The 19058-nt window shown below is 49.3% G+C and overlaps 1 protein-coding gene across 2 annotated transcripts in view; it reads right to left on the bottom strand.

Moving 5' to 3' along the window:
- Nucleotides 1–19058, bottom strand: part of DCUN1D1 (defective in cullin neddylation 1 domain containing 1) — a 660034-nt gene that overhangs the window by 139274 nt on the left and 501702 nt on the right. The gene's annotated exons all lie outside the window — the stretch shown is intronic.

The raw sequence follows: 19058 nt of genomic DNA, 5'->3' as shown, positions 1-19058 counted from the left end.
GCCTGCAGACCTTAACCCTTTGCGCTGTTCCCATAATAAATGCACAGCTCATGGTATTCATATAAAATTCCCAAACATAACTGGTTGGACTTCCCATAATTTAACATCCAGCACCAAGCTAAATCAACACACCAATTAACCCTGCTACTCAATCCGGCATAACTGGTCCTAACTCACCGAAACTGGGCCCCTCACACGTAAAGGATCAGACACAAACAATTATTTATAAATCCTGGACTCTCTAACCATAGCAGCATACACTGCTGCAGGAGAGACCTTTATATAACATGATTCCCGATAAATCATCTCATCCATCGTCTCATCTCTATAGTCGACAAGCTAATTGGCTTACAGCACTCATTACAGTTCCATCATTTTCTAGCTAACCAATGTCAAAGAGGGGTTAAGAAAACCTTAAAAACGAACCAACCACAAACGCAGGCCTGAAAAAAGTCAAAAGGTAAAAATCACCCCTCCAATCTCTTGCTACCATATCACCCCCCCTCTCCCAACCCTAAACTCTGGGGTCTAAACATGGTAATAAGATGACTAGAAACGGCAAAGATAGCAGAATCGGAGGGAAAGAAAAAACAAGGAGAGAATTGGAAGCAGCTCTCACTACCCCTTCTAGTCATCCCGAGACTCTAAAGGCTTCCTGCTACCTCACCTCAAGTGTGCATGCAGTTTTGTATCTCCAGATACCTCCTGAAGCACCCAGCTGTACCACATTGCTATGACCAAACACTGGTCAGAGAAATAGGGCTTCCTAACAACCCAACACCCACATCGACCCAGACCGCCATTCAAACAACCATAAGAAAGGTCCAGCAAGAAACAATGCCTGTTACTCTATTCATCAGTAGACCCTCTGCACCTCTACCACATCCATGAAGCAGAAACTGATGGATATACCAGACTCAAAGAAGCGCCTGCTGAGCCTCTTTCAATCTGAAAGCCTTAACATGGCTCCCTGGGAAACTAACAAAAAGCAACCTTGAATAACCCAACTGCATTTGCTCAAGCAGCAAAACGCACCCAGAAAGATCAGGCACAAGATGTTTCCTGATTAATGCACATTCTGTCTCCAAGCACTCCCTCCTTGGACATTTTACCTTCTCTAGAAAGGCTAGATAGACTTCCTCTTCATCACGGAAACCTAGCTCTCCGAGGATCAGTCGCTGGTTATCCACAAAAGTATCCCCACCAGACTTCAAGGTCATCTGTATGAATCACAATTATAGGAGAGGAGGTGTTACTGTTCTTGTTTATCTAATTCCTCATTGGTGGTGGAGTAAAAGGTCACTACTCTCGAATGGAAGGTCCAATATGCGTTCCTGGACGTTAGGGTTAAACTTCGTAGCCTGAAGCCAGGCAGTCCTCATATCCGTGGCGATGCATATGGCCCTGCCAAAGGTATCAATGTGGGCCACGATGGACTCCATGATGTCTTGCGCTGCCAGCTTGGCTTCTCCCAACATCGCCTTGAAGCGTGCTTGGCTCTGCACCAGAGGTTCTGGAAGGAAGTCTGCTATTTCCCACCAAGTGTTTTGGTTAACGGCAGCCTGCATGGCATCCGTGTTGGATTGACGCAGGTGCAGCGAGGCGTTGGAGTACAGCTTCTTACCGCACCCCTCCAAGATCTTCTCCTTGCCTAACAGTGTCGAGGATGACTGAGGCTTAGAGTAGAGTGATGCCGCAGCGATCACCAATGAGTGTGGGTGAGGGTGCACCGACAGCTAGAGTGGATCCCCCTCCATCTGCCTATACTTGGCATCGAGGGGCCTATTGACAGGTTGGGCAGAGTGTGGCTTAAGCCACCCCCCTCTTGGCCAAGCCAACAACATCCTTCTGCATGGGGATACCTGTTCTGGTAGGGGGTCATAGAGTGAGGACTTCGGCTAAAAGGGTCGTAGGGTGAGGACTTCAGCCAAGACCCCCCCCCCCTCCCCTCTTTGGGCTGCTCGACCTCTGGTTGAGGAAGGCTGAAATATCCTGCCAAACCTGCAAACCGTTTGTGGAAGGCCTTGGCTGACGACAGAGTGCAAGGGTCCTCCTCCTCGTCTGTGTCCACCAGAGTGTCTTGCTGGTCTGGAGCGAGTGCCTGGCACCGTGGGCTGCAGTGTGGAGACCAGAGCCAGAGGCTGCTGCAGAGGCTGGTGTGGTACCACCTGGACAGTGGGAGGTAGGGGAGCTGGAATCAAAAGGAGCCGGCAGGGGCAACGGGGGCTGCACTGGGGCCTATGGCAGCTGGAGCCATAGGGGGAATTACTATGGGCGCCGGTGGAGTGAGATTGACAGAATGGCTGGAGGCTGCTGGGGCCAAGGCGCCAAGTCTCGGTTGTAGGAGAACCTGTGCTGCTGATGGATAAACTGTAGACCATGTACCTGGTTGACACCTGCCCCACCCTGAAACTCTTGCTCCTGCCTGCTCCATTCCTAGGAGTGGCATCGGACGAGCGGCCATGCTGTCTGGCGCAGCAGCCATTTCGTCGAGCTGCGTGCCACATGCTGAGGTCGTGGTGCGTGGCTACCTGGGCCTGGCCTCCTCCAAGACTCTTGCTGGTGGAGCACGAGACCTACTCTGCACCTCAGGCCGGGGTCTGGAAGGCGTATTGCCCTCAGCAGTGCAGCCGGTAGTGCTGCGTGCAGGCGCCCCCTCGGACATTAGACCGGTACTAGGGCATTGCCCCTCGGGAGTACACCCGGTAAAAGAACCTTGCAGTCCCTCAGCACTGTGTGCGGAAGGATCGACTGACCCCTAGGCCGTGAGGCCAGTAGCTGGACTAGCCTTGGTACATGTGCTGGTGTACAGGGGAAGGAGTCCCCCTTACGGGGTGCGATGGAAAATAGTGGCCCTCCCTTGGGCCTGGATCTCTGTCTGACGAAGTCCAAGTCCTCTGGAGGCGACCTTTCGAAGAGCTCCCTCCATCTAGCTAGCCTGTTCTTCAGTGCGTGTGGTCAGTGCGTCGCACGTGATACAACCTTCCCAGCTGTGGTCGGGCCAAGGCAGCGGAGGCAAAGAGCGTGGGGGTCAGATGTAGTAAAGTGCCCCTTGCAGGCTGTACACCTGCTGAAGCCCGCTGAAGTCGACAGTGATGCCGGAGGACCAAGTACATGAATGACAAAAAGATAGAAGTATCCGGGGAAGAGCGCGTGGTATTACATGCCAAAAGCCAATCCCAGGAGCGCTGGTGAAATTGGCCTGTTCCAGTCGACACAGAAAAGGGGACTGAGGAGTGGCGCCAGTGGGCGGAGTCAGGGGAGAGCATGCTCACAGGGCTGCGCCCCCCCGCACGCCTCTAAATTTGAAGGGGGAAGTAGGTTTTTTCCAGTGAAAAAGGTTCACTCTGCCATCCCTAGCAAGGTACGCCCATGCAGTACGGAGGAAAGGTACCGGAACGAAAAACCTGTTCCTTCTCCAGTATGGATTCACATGCTCATGAATAATTCATAGCAGTACAACATTACACAACCGCAGGAGGGGGCAAGGCTCAACAGAAACAATGTAATCTTCACCCTGGAATAGACTCACCTCAAGCGAACGGTTGTGTAGCACTGCTTGGCAAACTATGCACTCCTCCCTGGAATCCCTATCGACGCAGTAGAACTTCGTTAAGGTGTGTGTGGACCTACACGTAGCAGCACTGCAGATGTCCAGCAGGGGCAGACGAGACAGAAATGACTGCCTCGCAGGAATCCCTCTGGTGGAATGGGCTCAGATTGCTGGGCAGCGGTTGGTTCGCTAACCGATGACAGTGTGTGATTCAGCCGGAGAGCCACCTCGAAATGGAAACTTTGGACAAGGTCTTCCAATGGTTTAGAGGACCAAAGTTCACAAACAGAAAACACGTCTTGCGGGTCACGTAGAACTTCAGGGCACAAGCAACGTCCAGCGAGTGCAAGGCCCTATCCGCCAGCGACAAAGGTTTTGGGGAGAAAACAACTAACACCAAAGGCTTGTTGAGGAGGAATTCCGACGGAACCGTCGGCATGAAAGAGGGGTGCGTACGCAGCACCACCCTCAATTTGTGGAAAGTGTATGCCCTGTAGACGCAGATGGCCTGCCACTGGCACCAAGCATTTCGTGAACACACTGGGGGGCCGGCTTCAAGTCGAAAGGTAAGACCTTTAACTGTAGTGCTGCCCCTGCACCAGGAAGCGTAGAAACCTCAGATGTTTCTTGTGAATGGGGATGTGGAAATAGGCATCCTCCATGTCCAACGACGTCAAGAAGTCTACTTTTTCCATTTGGCCGAGCACATGTTGCAACGTGACCATTCTGAACTTTTGGGACTTTAGGCATTTGTTCAGACGTCGAAGGTCTAAAATGGGCCGCCAGCCCCCGGTCTTTTTTGACTAGAAAGTATCTGGAATAGACTCCCGAGCACCATAGCCGTTGAGGAACCAGCTCTATCGCCCCTTTTGGCAGCATGGCCCATACATCTTGCAGGAGCTGAGGGATGTGCTGCCCCAAACGGGTTTCCGGAGGGATCCACAGACACCAGCGTGGAAACTCCAGGGTGTTACCTTGGGCAAGAGGGTCCAGCACCCATCTGTCGGTGGTGATCTTTCTCCACTCGCTGATGTACCTCGTCAGCCGGCCTCCCACCAGGGTGCACGAGTGGGGGCCTGGCATACCAGTCAGTTCAGGCTTGCTTCTGCAGGGCTCCTGCTCTGCGGGCAACAGTGAGGATGTCCTCCACTACCAAATGCTTGGGAATGGCCTCTGCAGGCTTCCTGCATTGAGGACCTGGAAGGATGTTGGTACTACAAGAACCCTTTTGAAGACCTGCTTGAAATTCCCATGGAGGAGCCAGCTTGACTTTCAGGCAACAGGCCGTCTGTTTCAGTTTTGATGGCCTGGAGTGATTCATTGACGACATTCCCAAACAGATTCTCTCAAACGAAGGGCATGTCAAGCACCTTCGCTTGGACCTCCTGATGGAAATTCGTGGCTTTTATCCAACCTTGGCGACAAAGGCAGATACTGTTCCCCATTTGCCTGAAACCTGTGTCAGTGACATCCAATGCCACTGTGATGGTGTGGTCCGATGCCACTTCCCCTTCCTGGAAGAGAGCGATTACCCCCATCTTCTTAACGTCAGGGAGAAACTCCAGAAATCGGTCACAGCTTGTTCCACAATTCCCGTTATACCTGGCCAGGATCAACAGTGCGCTGGCCGCCTTAATAGTGGACGCCACGGTGTAAATCACCTTTTCCATGGTGTCGATCCTCCTCCCACCCCCCTCGCTGTCTGAACGGACAAACGGCGACTGGGACGGGTTGGCCGACCCTTTCCTCACGGCCGCAGATACCACCAAATCCGGCAATGGCTGCGTCCTCATGCACTTGGGTGTGGAGTCCAGCACCCTAAATTTCTTCTCCAGTCTATCCAGTTTGGCTTAATCCGTGCAGGGGTTCTTCATGAGGGCAGGGCCAGGCCCTCTTCCCAAACATCATCCAGAAGTGGCAGCACCATGATAGTCTTCCTCTTGGTCTTGCGCCGTCGTCGTGGCCGTATCCGTTCCCATGCTCGTGTCTGGGTCCGCTGGGGCAGAAGTGACCGGACGTGGTGGCAGAGGTTGAAACAGCAGCGACTCATTCGCTGGAGGCTGATCGGGGAGCTTGGGGTTGGGGGGTACCTGGGGTTCAGGGACACAGGTATCTGAGCCGGAGGCACCCTCATCTGGATCTCTGACACCAAGATGTGCCAGAGTTGACAGAATATCCAAAGAGAGGGCCCTCAGCTGAGAAGGCAGAACAGGAAAACTAGGCCCTGCGCCATCATCGCTGTCGTCCTACTCTTCAACGACCGTATGTAAGGACTCCACCTCTTTGTCGTCCATGGACGAGACCTCCATGGTTTGGGCAACGGTAGCAGTGTCGCGCTTTGGGGGTAGGGAGACTGAGCCGAGGGAGCTACCCTCGCAGGATCAGCGCCCTTAGCTGCTGTGGCAGTAGTAGTGGTCCTGTGCTGGTTAAGCCTGTTTGGGGCTGCTCAGCCTTCTGATCCTCCGTCCACGGCTTCTCGGATTTCTCATAGTTTAGCCGGGGTAGATTACTTCCTCTTTGAAGAGGAGCTTAATGGTCGGCTGGCAATGGAGGCAGAGGATTATGCTGATCTCGCCCTATCCACTTTGGTACCCGCTTCCACGGGGAACCAGGTGGACTCGGACTGGAGGCTCTTGGCCTTATCTTGGGGACCCAACGGATGAGGCACACTCAAAGGACTTAGAAGACTGCTCCTCAGACCGGCCGGTCCTTGGTGAGGCATGACCCTGCTGAGAGCACGGGTCAGAGGCCTTGGTGTTAAGCCACGCTGCCAGCCTACTACGCCTGTCCTTTGTTGTCTTCTTGGGGAAACCAAGCCATATCTCACACTCTACCTCCTTGTGGTCCAGGTGCAGGCAGTAGAGGCATTGCAGGTGATTGTCCTCCACAAACACATTCCGTAGCATGCATTTGATGCAGGGCCTGAAGAGAGACCATCCTCCATTACAGTCAGAGGGTGCAAAGAACGTATAAAGGCCTTGCAGAATCGCTGATTATCTTTAACCTCGAGGGGCCCGAAACTTCACCGACAACGGAGCACACAGGTTGCTTTCAAACAAAAATAGAACCTTCTCCGTCAAAAACACGAAAAAAACCGTACAAATCGCTCGGAGCGCAAACTTGCAGCGTGCAGTAAAAATCTGAAGATGAATGCCAGAGGAGGGCCGTTATTTGATGGGGGCAGTATGACCCAGACGAGGGGGATTGGTTTAGAGGAGAAATACAGTTTTCAAGTGAAAGTGAAACTGTTTTTTTTTTTACTGAGGATTCCCAGCCTGACGGGGGATATTCATGAGCATGTAAATCCATGCCAGACCCCATGCTGGAGAAGCCCACTAATCCAAACGCATTGAATCGGTGTATCACAGGGAAAGGGAAATGTCAAACAAATCAAAAACCTGACAGCCTCCACGCAACTCCTGCACAAGAGCTCTGTGAGCAGATTGCTGCACACTTCAAAAGATCCTGGACACCCAGGATCACCTCAACAATAAAAGTATTCTCCCATGCCAGCAAAACCTCCCACTACCTCCTCTCTACATCTTTTTGCTTCAGGTCTAGAGTGGGCCAGTAAGCTACAGCTGACTCATGCAATCTATCAGAATCTCCAGAGGATTCATGCCCCCCCACTCAATCTTCACAAATCCATCGTTAAATTTCCAGAGGTCATCCCCATCTTCCTATCCTTGTTTGAAGACTCCATGTGAGTCCAAACTCAGTTGAAATCTTCTGCATACATCAGACCTCTGCTTAAAAAGCCCATGGCTGACACACACGACCCAGCCAATTGCCCTATCAGAAACACTTCTTTTATCTGGAAAACTTCTGAGAAAATTAATATATGGTCAACCCTGGGATTTCATCAAAACAAATCACCTTCTGAATGAGGCACAGCATAGATTTTTACCTTCTAGGTGTAAAGATTTGGCTCTGGGCTCCTTCTGGTATACACTTAAAAAGAATCCAGATGCAAACTAGTGCTCTCATCCTGTTAGACATCTCAACCACCTCTGACATCATCAGTCATAAAATCCTCCTACAAAGACTGGAAGATATTGTTATTAAAGAAACCGCTCTATGCTGGATAACCACCTTCCTCACGGATAAAACAAACCACTATCTTGAACGCCTACAATTCCCGGCCTCGCCCACTAACCTGTGGAGGTTCCCAAGGAGACACATTCTGACCTCTACTTTTTAACATTTACATGACACCCCAACTAGACCTCATTTATAGTTCTAATCTTTCTACAACTTCGCAGATGATGCACAAATAATCTAGACATTTGTGAACCACCTATCACAAACAGCCCAGAGATTGAAAACTGCCTTGCACAGGTGGATAAGAGTAAACAGACTAAAACTCAATTCTAACGCAATGCTAAAGTTCTAACTGTACCACAATCCCTTGGACCGACAGATGGGCCCTTGCCCAATCCAGTCGACCAAAGTAAGGAATCTTGGAATCACAATGGACAACACCATCACTCTTGATCCGCAGATCAGAGTCATTGTCAAAAGCAGTTTCTCTGAACTGCGCGTGCTAAGTCATATTTTATCCTACTTAACCTTTACCCACCGGGCTATGACCATAATTTCTCTAACACGATCAAACTACCCTATGCAAACAGCTTCTGAGACTCACAGATTACTGAATGTGGAAAATGGAGTGGAAAACTACTTCTCAGATTTGTAGCAATTTTAACAGATCACTATCATTACATATTCTCCACTGGTTACACATCAAAAAAAGGGTTAATTTCAAAACCCTTTGCAAAGCCCATCGTTCATACATACCTCCCTCCTTCAGAAGTAAGTTTCAACAATAGACTCCCTCCAGAACGCTTCATTACTGAAAAGCGGCACTGGTACTAGTCCCCAACTTCAACAAAAAAGCATGGAGGATCCTTAGTTCTGGCCATGAAACCGTGGAACACAATACTCAACCCTCTCTGCCTTGATTTGACCTGACTGTCAGGAACTGCTAAAGACTTGGAAATTAAAGATCACAGCAACCAACAAAAAAGTATGCGCCAGTAACATTAGAATGATTGATTGCAAAACTTGTTGCGCTACCATATGTGGGAAAACCAATTTGGTTGATGGATAATTTGCTGCATGACAATGGTTCACACCTGTATCTCAGTGAAATCTACAAGCAAGAGCCAAGATGCAACACCCAAACTTCCTCCCCGTCCCCTCCTTCTCATCCTTCAACTAACGCCTCTCTAATTAAATCTTCCATCCTTATACTACATTTAAGGGGTGCAGAAGGAGGAGACTGACACAAATGTAATGCTTGTTGACAAACCTTTAATCAAAACAAAGAGTAAACCCATCTATCACCAACTCTAAGAGGGGTTTCCCTGAAACAACTAAGGATTCTGTCACAATGTCCAAGTAAACAAAGAGTCTGTTGTGTGCCAAAATGCCTACCTCTGTCCCTCACACTTGTAACTAAACTAACGAAGTAGTGGTCTTTTTGGTCCAGAAGAATGGCGCCTTTCTTTTGGACAATGGATCATAATTCAGATTGGTAGGTGGGAAATTCGCCTGAGAAAATGACTCCCTTCCCCAGGTCTCAGTTCCTTTCCAAGATACAAAACAAAGTTCCAGCTTGTGATGTTGTGAGGTTCTCAATTTAAACTCAAAAGGTAAAGTTCCAACTCAAACATCATTCCTTATTGCCCATGGTATTCTTTACTATTGGGTCCCTGGAGAATGCCTCCCTTCTCCTGGTATCTTAATATCAGTACTTTCACAGTGCCAGGGGAATGACTCCCTTCAACAAGCCTTTGTCTTTGGGACAACACCAGGGGGTACTGCTTCCTTCCCCGACCTGTTGGCTTGCAGTTTCACCGTAGTAGGGCGAAGGTCTCCCTTCCCCTGGCCCTTCAGAGTTTACACAGGCTAGGGGAATAACTGCCTTCCCTGGGCCCTTCTCACATTTCTGCTCGACAAGGGGAAGAGAAGCATCCCCCTGGTGTTCCTTTCACCTTGTTTAACCATCCTGTAGGTGTGGATCCCAGACCCATAGGACTCTGCTGCTTTCCTCTGGCAGACCTGGTTCACTTTCCTGCCAGGTACTGCACCAAAGAGGATTTCACCAAAGAGGATTTGTGATCTTCTGAACTGGGTGCGGGTCCCAGACCTTTTGCAGCCCCACCAACCGTCACCCAGGTACCTTTAGGGTGTTTGCTGGTCCTCTCTGATCAGTCTTGGGAATTCCCATGTGCTGTTCCATGCTCTCCATGGCTTCCTGTGGCTCTCTGGGGGCTGCGGTGGCTCTGCAGCGTTTCCGCTCCTCTGGAATTGTGTGTTCCCTTGGCAGCACTCTTCCACCACGGCTTTCGCCTCGCCGCAGGGTTTTGCCTGCTCACCGGTCGCTCCTTCCACGCTGGACCGATTTGCAACCCATCTGAAATTTCTCCTGGTTTCCAGCTAGCAACCATGTTACTTCTTCACTCCGGTTGGCATCTGCATTTACGGTTCCACCAGCGCTGGCTTATCTCTCTGCTTGGTTTTCAGAATTCCTGAAACACTGGACTGCTCTATAGTGTTTTGAGGATCGATGTTCATTGCTCTGAATCTTCTCCTCGTCCCAGTATTTCCCTGAGAGCTCTCTCTAAGGTGGAGACGACTCTTCTTAGTCCCAGTACCTTCACCAGTCGACTATGTTCTTCATCGTCCACAGTACTGTTACTATGTACATGACACATGTACATGGGATGGCAAGATAAAGGAGGGTTAGGTGAGCGGGATTCAGAGGTAGTATACTGTGTTGTCCCCGGATAGTCGTCCTTATTCCCATGGAGTTGGGGGCTCCCCAGGAGATCCTCCCACTGAGTATCACCCCGGCGGGACTATCAGGTAGCAGCCTCACCTCCCTGGCCTCATGGGAAGGTGCTCCACCTCGGGGAGAAGTGACAACATCCAAGGATTGTTCACATACCCCATGTTCTTTCCAACAAGGTCTAGTACACAACCGACTCAGACTCTCGTATATCAACAAGTGTTATCTCAATTTTTGCCCTTCACAATCCAGGGGCTACCCATACGGCTAACCTACCCGGTTCGTACCAACTACAAACATAGCTTTTCATATTGGCACACAACTAAAAAGGTATTTAGAATTTGCATCTATCAACACCACAGGTTTCTGCATCTGCCTTTTTGCTACTGAACACACCCTGTCCCTCTTTCTTATAGAGCCACACGCCGCAAGGCTGAAAATATTAGCAGAAGGGTTCTATATAAGACAACTTTACATGTTTGTACTTTAGTGCCACTGATCAAGCTTTCATTGTGCACTGCACCAGGCACCACCTTTAGTCATTCCAGCAACTGGGGGACTGTTCGATACACACTTGTTTCGAAAGGCGCAAATTGGCCGCTCTCCACGAGTACACGTGGCAGACTCCACTGAGAAGTCCACCCCTGTTCTAAATGGCCAAGAGCTGATCTGAGAAGGGAAGCATACTTTGCCTGTATCAAAAACATGTTTAGGAATTCTACATGAGTAATTGGTAAACAGATAGAGAATTATTTTAGTAAAAACACCTTTTTCACTACCGCTATTATGCCTGCACTGACATGGGAATAGAGATCCATTTCATATTCTTGCGCTGTAGAGTTTCTAGGGCCTTTATAATGTTAGGGTGTACATGGTCTGGTTTATTTCAATATAGGAATCAAAAGTAGGGCACTAGAATGCAGATACTTCTGCATTGATCAATACACGTTTATAAGTGGACCCTGTTGCGTGTGAGCGGGGGTTCAAGCGAGACGGTGCCCTTCCGCCTCAAGTTAGATTTGAACAATAAAAGAGGGGAGCACCCTAATCACAACGGCGCTAGGTAATTAATTAGCACATCATACGTCTATTAGCATGTCTCACATGTCGATTAGCATGTCCAAGAAGTCAGACATCAATCGTATCAAAGAACATTTTGTATTCTATGTCCAGCCGACACGCGTTTCAATCCTCCCGAGTCTTTGTCAAGGCAATACGTCAATTCCAGTGTCTAGGTGAGCAATGGGGTGGCTAGTGGTGTAATCAAGACTTTATATATTCCTGAAGTAATACACAGTAATAAGTAGCACGATTAGCAAATCTCCTGGTTAGGCAGAGATATTGGCTGTTCTGCCCTGGATGGGCACAGCTGATCAAGTCCTGAAAGACTAATTAGGATACTGCATGGCGAAAGGCTCCGCTAGCAGGCTTTAAACAACCTCTGAGATGAAGGGTTCACATATCCAATGACAGAAGTCACTACAACACCGGAAATTCTTTCAGGACTTAATCATCTGTTGCCCATCCAGGGCTGAACAGTAAATATCTCTACCCAACCAGAAGATTTGTTAATCATGCTACTTCTTACTGTGCATTAATTCAGGACCAACGTTCCTCTAATTAATTTATGAGTGTGGAAATGGTTGGCTTTCGTGCGTACATTATTTTCCATGTGCACAACTAACGAGTTAAGCCACTTTGTGAGCATTCCTAGTTAGTGAGCTATCATCTGCAAAGAGTTTTGAAGGGAATGTCTTCTTGCCAACCACTGCAATTATTTTCTTTTTTTTGTCAAAATATTTTTTATTGAAACATCGTTCAAACATGAAATTCATTGTTCACAGAAATAAAGTGGCAACCATAGCAGATAATCAACGCTTCGACATTTCATTTTCCATTGTTACAATTCATCTGTTTTATATAACTGCATCATTATAACGCTCACAAAGGAAGGGTTCACTAAGCAGAACATAAAAACTACAGGGAGAGAGAAAGAAAAATAAATAAAGTCCCACAGCACCCACGAATGTGATCAACAGTTTTGACTTCTTCAGAGGTAAGTGCCACATAAGGTCACACTTCCGTGTATGCGGTGTTCAATGTCCATATCCAGAGTTTGTCATGGTTTCAGAAGGTATTTAATCAGTTTAGGTTGAAAAAACATGTGCTCCCTTTCAACTACGTGTTCCAGGAATGGTCCCCAAATTCTACTGTGGCCGTTAGCTTTTCCATTCGAATTAGCTCCCAGATCTTCACCCACCAGTAGGCTAGTTGGGGGCCTTCTGTGTCTTTTCAGAACCGGGCTCAGGTGAGGCGGGCTGCCATAAGCAGATGAGTTATCAGTTCCACTCTGGGACCCGACTGCGGATATGACCCATCCTCTGGATTATCACCCAGCAGCATTATAAGCGGATCCATGGGGAGCAGAACTCCACAAATGTCCTTAATCCTTGATCTAATTTCAAGACAGAAAGACTGGATGATCGGGCAATGCCACCATAGATGGCCCAGGTCCCCCCTCCCTCCGCATCCATGCCAGCAAGTGTCGGGGTAGTCAGGGTTCATCGCATGTAGTTTCTGCGGGGAAAAGTACCAGCAAAAACATATTTTAAGCGCACATTCTCTTATTGTCATGCACCTAGACGATTTATGAGCTCTGCCACAAATCCTTTGCCAGGACTCATGGGCAACATCTGTCCCCAGATCCCTCTCCACCACCGGCTCCTCTTCTAAGAGGCTGTAACACATGGATATCCTGCAGGTATGCTGGCCCTCTAAAGCCGTTAGTTCCAACCCTGTAGGGGGCCTAGTGACTGTCCTTTTAACATTTGGATTAGTTATTCAGTGGCGAAGCTGAATATATCTGAACCTTTCGGTTTCTGGGAGATTGAATTTCTCTTCATTGGACAAAGGTCAAGGGCAAATTGTACACAGAGTTCACCCAGCCTCAGGGGGTTCTCCCTTGACCAGAGCAAGTATGAGTTGGGTTGGAGCCCAGGTGTAAAGGCCGGATTCTGCGTTATGGGGGAAAGTTGGCCCGGGCCCAGGCCCGGTGAGAACCCTTTCTGCGTGCAGGATCTATCCCAGGAACAAAGTGCAGTTTTTGTGGAGGGAAGGAGGGATCCTCTATAGGTACGCGCCTCCCATGGGAGAAAGGGCAGATGACCCAGGGGGATCTCAGTAGAGTGCTTCTCAATGTCCTGCCACTTGGGGGTTCTGTTGGATGGGACCAGCTCAGAATGATCGCTAGTTGAGCAGCACGATAGTATCTAGAGACCGAGGTGAGTCCCAAGCCACCTGCCAGTCTCCCCCGAGTTAGGAGCTTGCGCTGGATCTGCAGCGTTTTGTGCTGCCAGACAAAGCGGCCAATTTCTTTCTGAAGGTCTAAGAGGTCTCGGTCTGGGATCAATATGGGAAGTGCCTGGAACATATATAAAAGCCTAGGGAGCAGGACATTTTTATAGCGCTGATGCGCCCCAACCAAGATATTTCTTGTGATGACCACCTCCATAGAGATTCTTTAGCTTCTTTCAATAAGGTGGGGATGTTGGCATTCAGCAGACCCGCAAAGGTTGGGGTTAAGTGTATTCCAAGATTTGTGATAGTTGTGCTCCTCCAATTAAGGGGATAAATATCCTGCAGGGAGTTCAGGGTGTCAGAGGTTTCCGACAGATTCAGACCCATCGATTTGGCCATATTTATTGAGAATTTCCGAGATCATTGCAAATTGGGCAAGCAGGTCCATAAGGGGAGGGATTGAGGTCCGGGCTTCCCTCAGTAAGCAGAGGACATCGTCCGCGTAGAACGCGACTTTGTGACATTGCTTTCCTACCTCGAATCCCTGAATCATCGGGTGGAGACGAATGTGCTGGCCCAAGGGTTCCATAGCTAACGTGAATACTAATGGGGATAGAGGGCAACCTTGTGTGGTTCCTTTACCCAGGGGAATTTGGGCTGTCATTGTGAATTCACTCTTATTTGGGTTGAAGGGATCTGAAAGTTTGACAGGAGTAGTCTAGAGAATTTCGTGCCAAATCCAAAGCCATTCAACACTAGCTTCATGTAGTCCCAGGACATGCTATCAAATGCCCTATGGGCATCTAAGGACAGAAGCGATAAAGGGCCTGGGGTTACAGGGGCGAGGGAGATTAAGTTTATTACTCTGCGGATAGTATCATGTGCAGAACGGCCCAAGATGAACCCAGTCTGATCTCCATCTATAATTGATGGTAAGATCTCCCCTAATCACCAGGCTATAATTCTGCTAAATCATCTTGCAACAGTATTGAGCAAGGCTATAGGGCGGTATGAAGTACACCAAGTTGGGTCCTTTCCAGGCCTTAAGATTAGGGCCGTAGAAGACGCAGCCATTGATTGTGTGACGGAACCCGTTTCCATAAATAAATAGTTTTGTAAGATGAGGTGTAAGCTCGGAAGAAAAAAATCTTATAAAATGTATTTGTAAAGCTGTCTGGGCCCGGGGCCTTACCAAGTGGGAGGGCCTTGATTGCCATTTCAACTTCTTGTGTGGTTATCGGGTCTTCCAAGGCCTCTCGCAGGGCCTGTGAGAGATTTGTTCTTACTATAAAGTCTTTGGAGGCTTGTGGGTTCGCAGAGTGAGGGGAAGCTTGTTCCCTGAAATATTTCTCCACAATTTGGAGTTTGCCCTCTTCTTAATAGATACACCTACCCGCCTCATCTTGCAGGGTATCGATCCTGTTTTGTCTATTCTGTTCCTTTAATTTAGCAGCTAGTAGTTCGTTAGCTTTGTTCCCCCTCGTGTAAAAGTATTGCTTGGTGAGCATCATGGAATAGGCCGCCTTTCCCATGTGGTGTGCCTCCAGCGCCCTCTTAGCCACTCGCAAGTCTCTTAAGGAGCGCCGCAAGCCCTTTCCTTTATGTATCTCTTCAAGTCTACAGGCTTCATTCTCTAACTGCACTTGCAATAATTTCCTGGCTCTCCCTCTCTGTGCTGCCTGCTCTATCAAGTTCCCCCTGATTACTGCTTTGCTTGCATCCCATAGCATGCCCCAATTCATGTCACCAGTATCATTCTCACTGTAATATAATTCCATAATCTCCCTTGTATGGGTACGAATCAATTGGTCTTCTAGTAGAAAGTCGTTCAGCCTCCAGGGGAACTTTCGAGATGGGGTAGTCTCACCGGTGCATGATCTGAAAGAGCCTCCGGGAGGATCTCTACATCCTTCACCAAGGGGGTTAGTGAGTCAGAGATATAAAAAAAAAAAAAAAAAAAAACACATCCAACCTGGAGAATCCCCCATGCACCGCCGAGAAGTAAGTGAAGTCTCGCTTGTCTTGGTGGCAATATCGCCAGATCTCAATGAGGGAGTGCTCTCATAGCAACGTGGTGAGGGCCCTGAAATTGCTCTTATTGACAGCCGTTGGGGGTAATGTTTTATCTACCAGAGGATTAATTACGGCATTTAAATACCCCCCCCCCCCCCCCCAAGAGTAGGTCTCCCTCTGTATGGTCAAATAAAGCTTTGGACAATTTTGCGAAAAATATGTCTTGTTTGGCATTCGGAGCATATATAGAGACCAATGTAATTGTGCCCATCTAGCATGGCTACCACTAACAGGAACCGTCCCTCCGCATCCCGGACCACCTCCAATGTCTTAAAAGGAGTACCTTTGCGAACCAAGATGGCAATGCCTCGTTTCTTAAGGCTGCTGCAGGCAAAAAATGTCATGGGGTATAGCCTATTATTAAGTTGAGGTTCATCAGCAGAACAGAAAATGGATTTCCTGAAGAAATAAGAATGTTGCCTCTAGGGACGCTAGTCTTCGGAACAGTGCTTTACGCTTTAGGGGGGGGGGCAGTTTAGGCCTTGCACATTGAGAGTAATACAGGTAACATTCGGCGACGCCATCTCAAGTTCTGTCCGACCTCCATGCCCTGCCTGAAAACATTCATTCGTCCACATCACGGCCATTTGTAGGTATAATCCAGCAGCGGGGCTCCGGGGGAAGACCGCCCGCAAAATCTGCCACTTTGGCGCTGGCTATGGGTATTACGTGGTGTGCGGGATCGGAACTCAAACTTATCAAGATCGCAAGAAAGGGGGAACAAAAAAGGAAACAAAAAACATATGCAATACAAAGAAATAGTCAGAGCAAACTGGGACAAGCAACATCATTGAGAATCTGACCATCCTCAATTCCCAAATTAACTTTATCCAACCAGTAAACATTTCGGGCGCAATCCGCTCCGGCGCCCAAATCTGCTAGGTACAACCCTTAGTCAGCCATGGATCTAGCTTTCAGGAGTTACAGAATGCTGGCATGCCCTGCTAGATGGGCGATGCATGAAATCAAACAGAGGAAGCGAGATTGCAGCTCAGAGCTTCCCAGATCAGTCATCCCGGGGGCCTCACACCCAAGGGAGTACATCATGGAGAGTGTATGTGAGGAAGGAACCACCTTTCCACCAGATGAACAACATTAGCTCAGGTAATTTTCTGGCTCAGTCATTCGCAAGATTATCCCCTTCCGGCGCCGGGGAGATCCCGGGTACATCTCGCTCCTCGGCTCCTCCCATGACTCCGCCTCTTGCTATGAGGTTGATTCTTAATGTCGCCACCCGCTGGGCTTTCTCCGCTTATCTTTTGGCGTGGAACTGAAGGTCGGCTCCATCAGTTTCTGGGTGCAGGATTCCGAGGAATTTGCCTTAGATGTCTCTGCCATCAAACCTTTGGCTTCATCCTCTGAGGTGATTACGTAGTGTTGGTTATGGATGACGAAAAGTAGTTTACATGGGAAGCCCCAACGGTATCGGATCTGTTTAGCCCTCAACCAGGCCGTCACCCTTGGTAGCCATCTTCTGCTAGATAAGGTGTATGGAGAGAGATCTTGAAAGAGCTGCACCGTCGCTCCCCGAAATTGTATTGAGGCCAAGTTCCTGGCTGCTGACATGATCTCTTCCTGCTGTCGAAAGAAATGCACACATGTGAGGACATCTGGCAGTAGGTTTCTTTTGAACTGTCTCGAGGAATAAACTAGATGGGTTCTGTCTGGTAACAGATCTTCAGATGGGGATATATCGAGAATGGATCTAAACAGCGCCTCCACGTAGTCAGGCAAGTCCTGATCCAGGACCTGCCGGGGAATACCACGAAGTCGCACATTATTTCTCCTTGACCCATTTTCAAAGTCCGCCTGTTTCGCCCAGATGTCCTCTAGTTGTTCCTCAATGGTCCTCACTCTCTCGGCTAGAACCTCGTTGTCATGTGTGTGCTCGCATGTTATATTTTCCAGCTCGTTGACTCTAGTCTCTAACCCGCCAAGGTGTGCTGTCAGGTCTGCCAGTGACCAGGCTAGAGAGTCCTTAGAGGTTTTAATCTCCATTTAAATTTCTTGGGTGATATCTTGTTTAAAAGACCTCAACATTACTTCAAAGCCCCATCTGGAGCAAGCCATGTTCAGATCTTGCCCCGGGGCCAGATGTGGGTGTAGGTCTGCTGTAACTGTACGTGAGCAGGACGAAATTGCAGGCTGCGGTGTCAAGAAAGCTTGGATACCATGTGCTTTCCGCTTTGCAGCAGCCTTAGGCATTGCCAGTGGATTCACAATTGGTTGCACCAGTGATTTCAGCGCCAGTGTTCGTATTAACTTCGAGAAGGGAAGGCGAGCCCCCGCCAGAAGGGAGTGGCACTAGTTCCTCAGTTTGGGGTGTGAGAGGCAATGGGTATTGATCTATGACATTTCCCTCCCTTTCCCCCCCCTTATTTTCTTCCTCTTTTCTTCTTTTATCCTTTCATTCCTTTTCTCCTCTTTTCTTTGCCTTTCTTTACGTCTTGTCCTCCTTTTCCCCCCTCTCCCCTCTTTCCTCCTCTCTCCTTTCGCTTTCTTTTTCCATTCTTTCTTTCTCCCTTCCTCCTTTACGCCCTTTCCTCTTTTTGCTTTTGCCTTTCTTCTGCTGATCCTATATTGCGAATGCTGGTGTCACAGCTCAGGCAGGTGACACGCGGCATTTCGCCAGAGAAGTCAGGGCTGATATCTGCCCAGACCGACCCCACGCGCCCGGGTCCTCAGCAGGGCGCGGGCGTGAGTCAAGACCAAAATGCACCCCCAGAGGCCCCTCGGTGTCTTCCCTGGGGTTCACTAACCTTCACTTTGATCCAGAGTCACCCGGCTGCCGGCAAGAGGGCGCAGTAATTTTGGGGGATCCCGCAGCTCAGCGTTCCCGCTCAAGCACTGGCGCCAGGTCGCCTCCACTCCGGGTCGTGCGGGATCCTGAATTAGGCTTCAGGTGCATCGGGCTCGAGGACAGTGGCGCCGGTAAGCGGCCCAGCCCCGTGTGTCCCGGTCAGAGCTCCGCCCCGCCTCCCATTCCGCTCCTCCAGGCGGTGGAAATCTCCAGTGTCCGTGCTTTTGTGCTATGCGTTCAGCGTTCACCACAGGGGCACACGAGGGACATCAAGATACCATTCCCTCGTCCACACTGCCAGCAACCGACATGGCAGAGTTAAAATCTCCCGGGTCTAGTTAGACGTCTTGTGGGCTGCAGCAGCTCGTCGCAGTGCTCGTGTCACCAATGGTTAGGGACCTTAGTGCATGCCGCCATCTTCACCAGCCTCGCAATACCTCTTGCCAAGAAATGTCAGCTATTACGGGTCATCCAGCACTCCAACCCGCACCTCGCCAACGCCGCACCTTCAGACATGTCTCAGAGGTGAAAAACCAGATGAG

This window comes from Ambystoma mexicanum, chromosome 10, assembly GCF_040938575.1.
Source record: "Ambystoma mexicanum isolate Mex_15411 chromosome 10, UKY_AmexF1_1, whole genome shotgun sequence".
Classification (NCBI taxonomy): domain Eukaryota; kingdom Metazoa; phylum Chordata; class Amphibia; order Caudata; family Ambystomatidae; genus Ambystoma; species Ambystoma mexicanum.
Note: the sequence above shows the minus strand (reverse complement) of the source record. Positions and strands in the feature narration are given on the sequence as shown.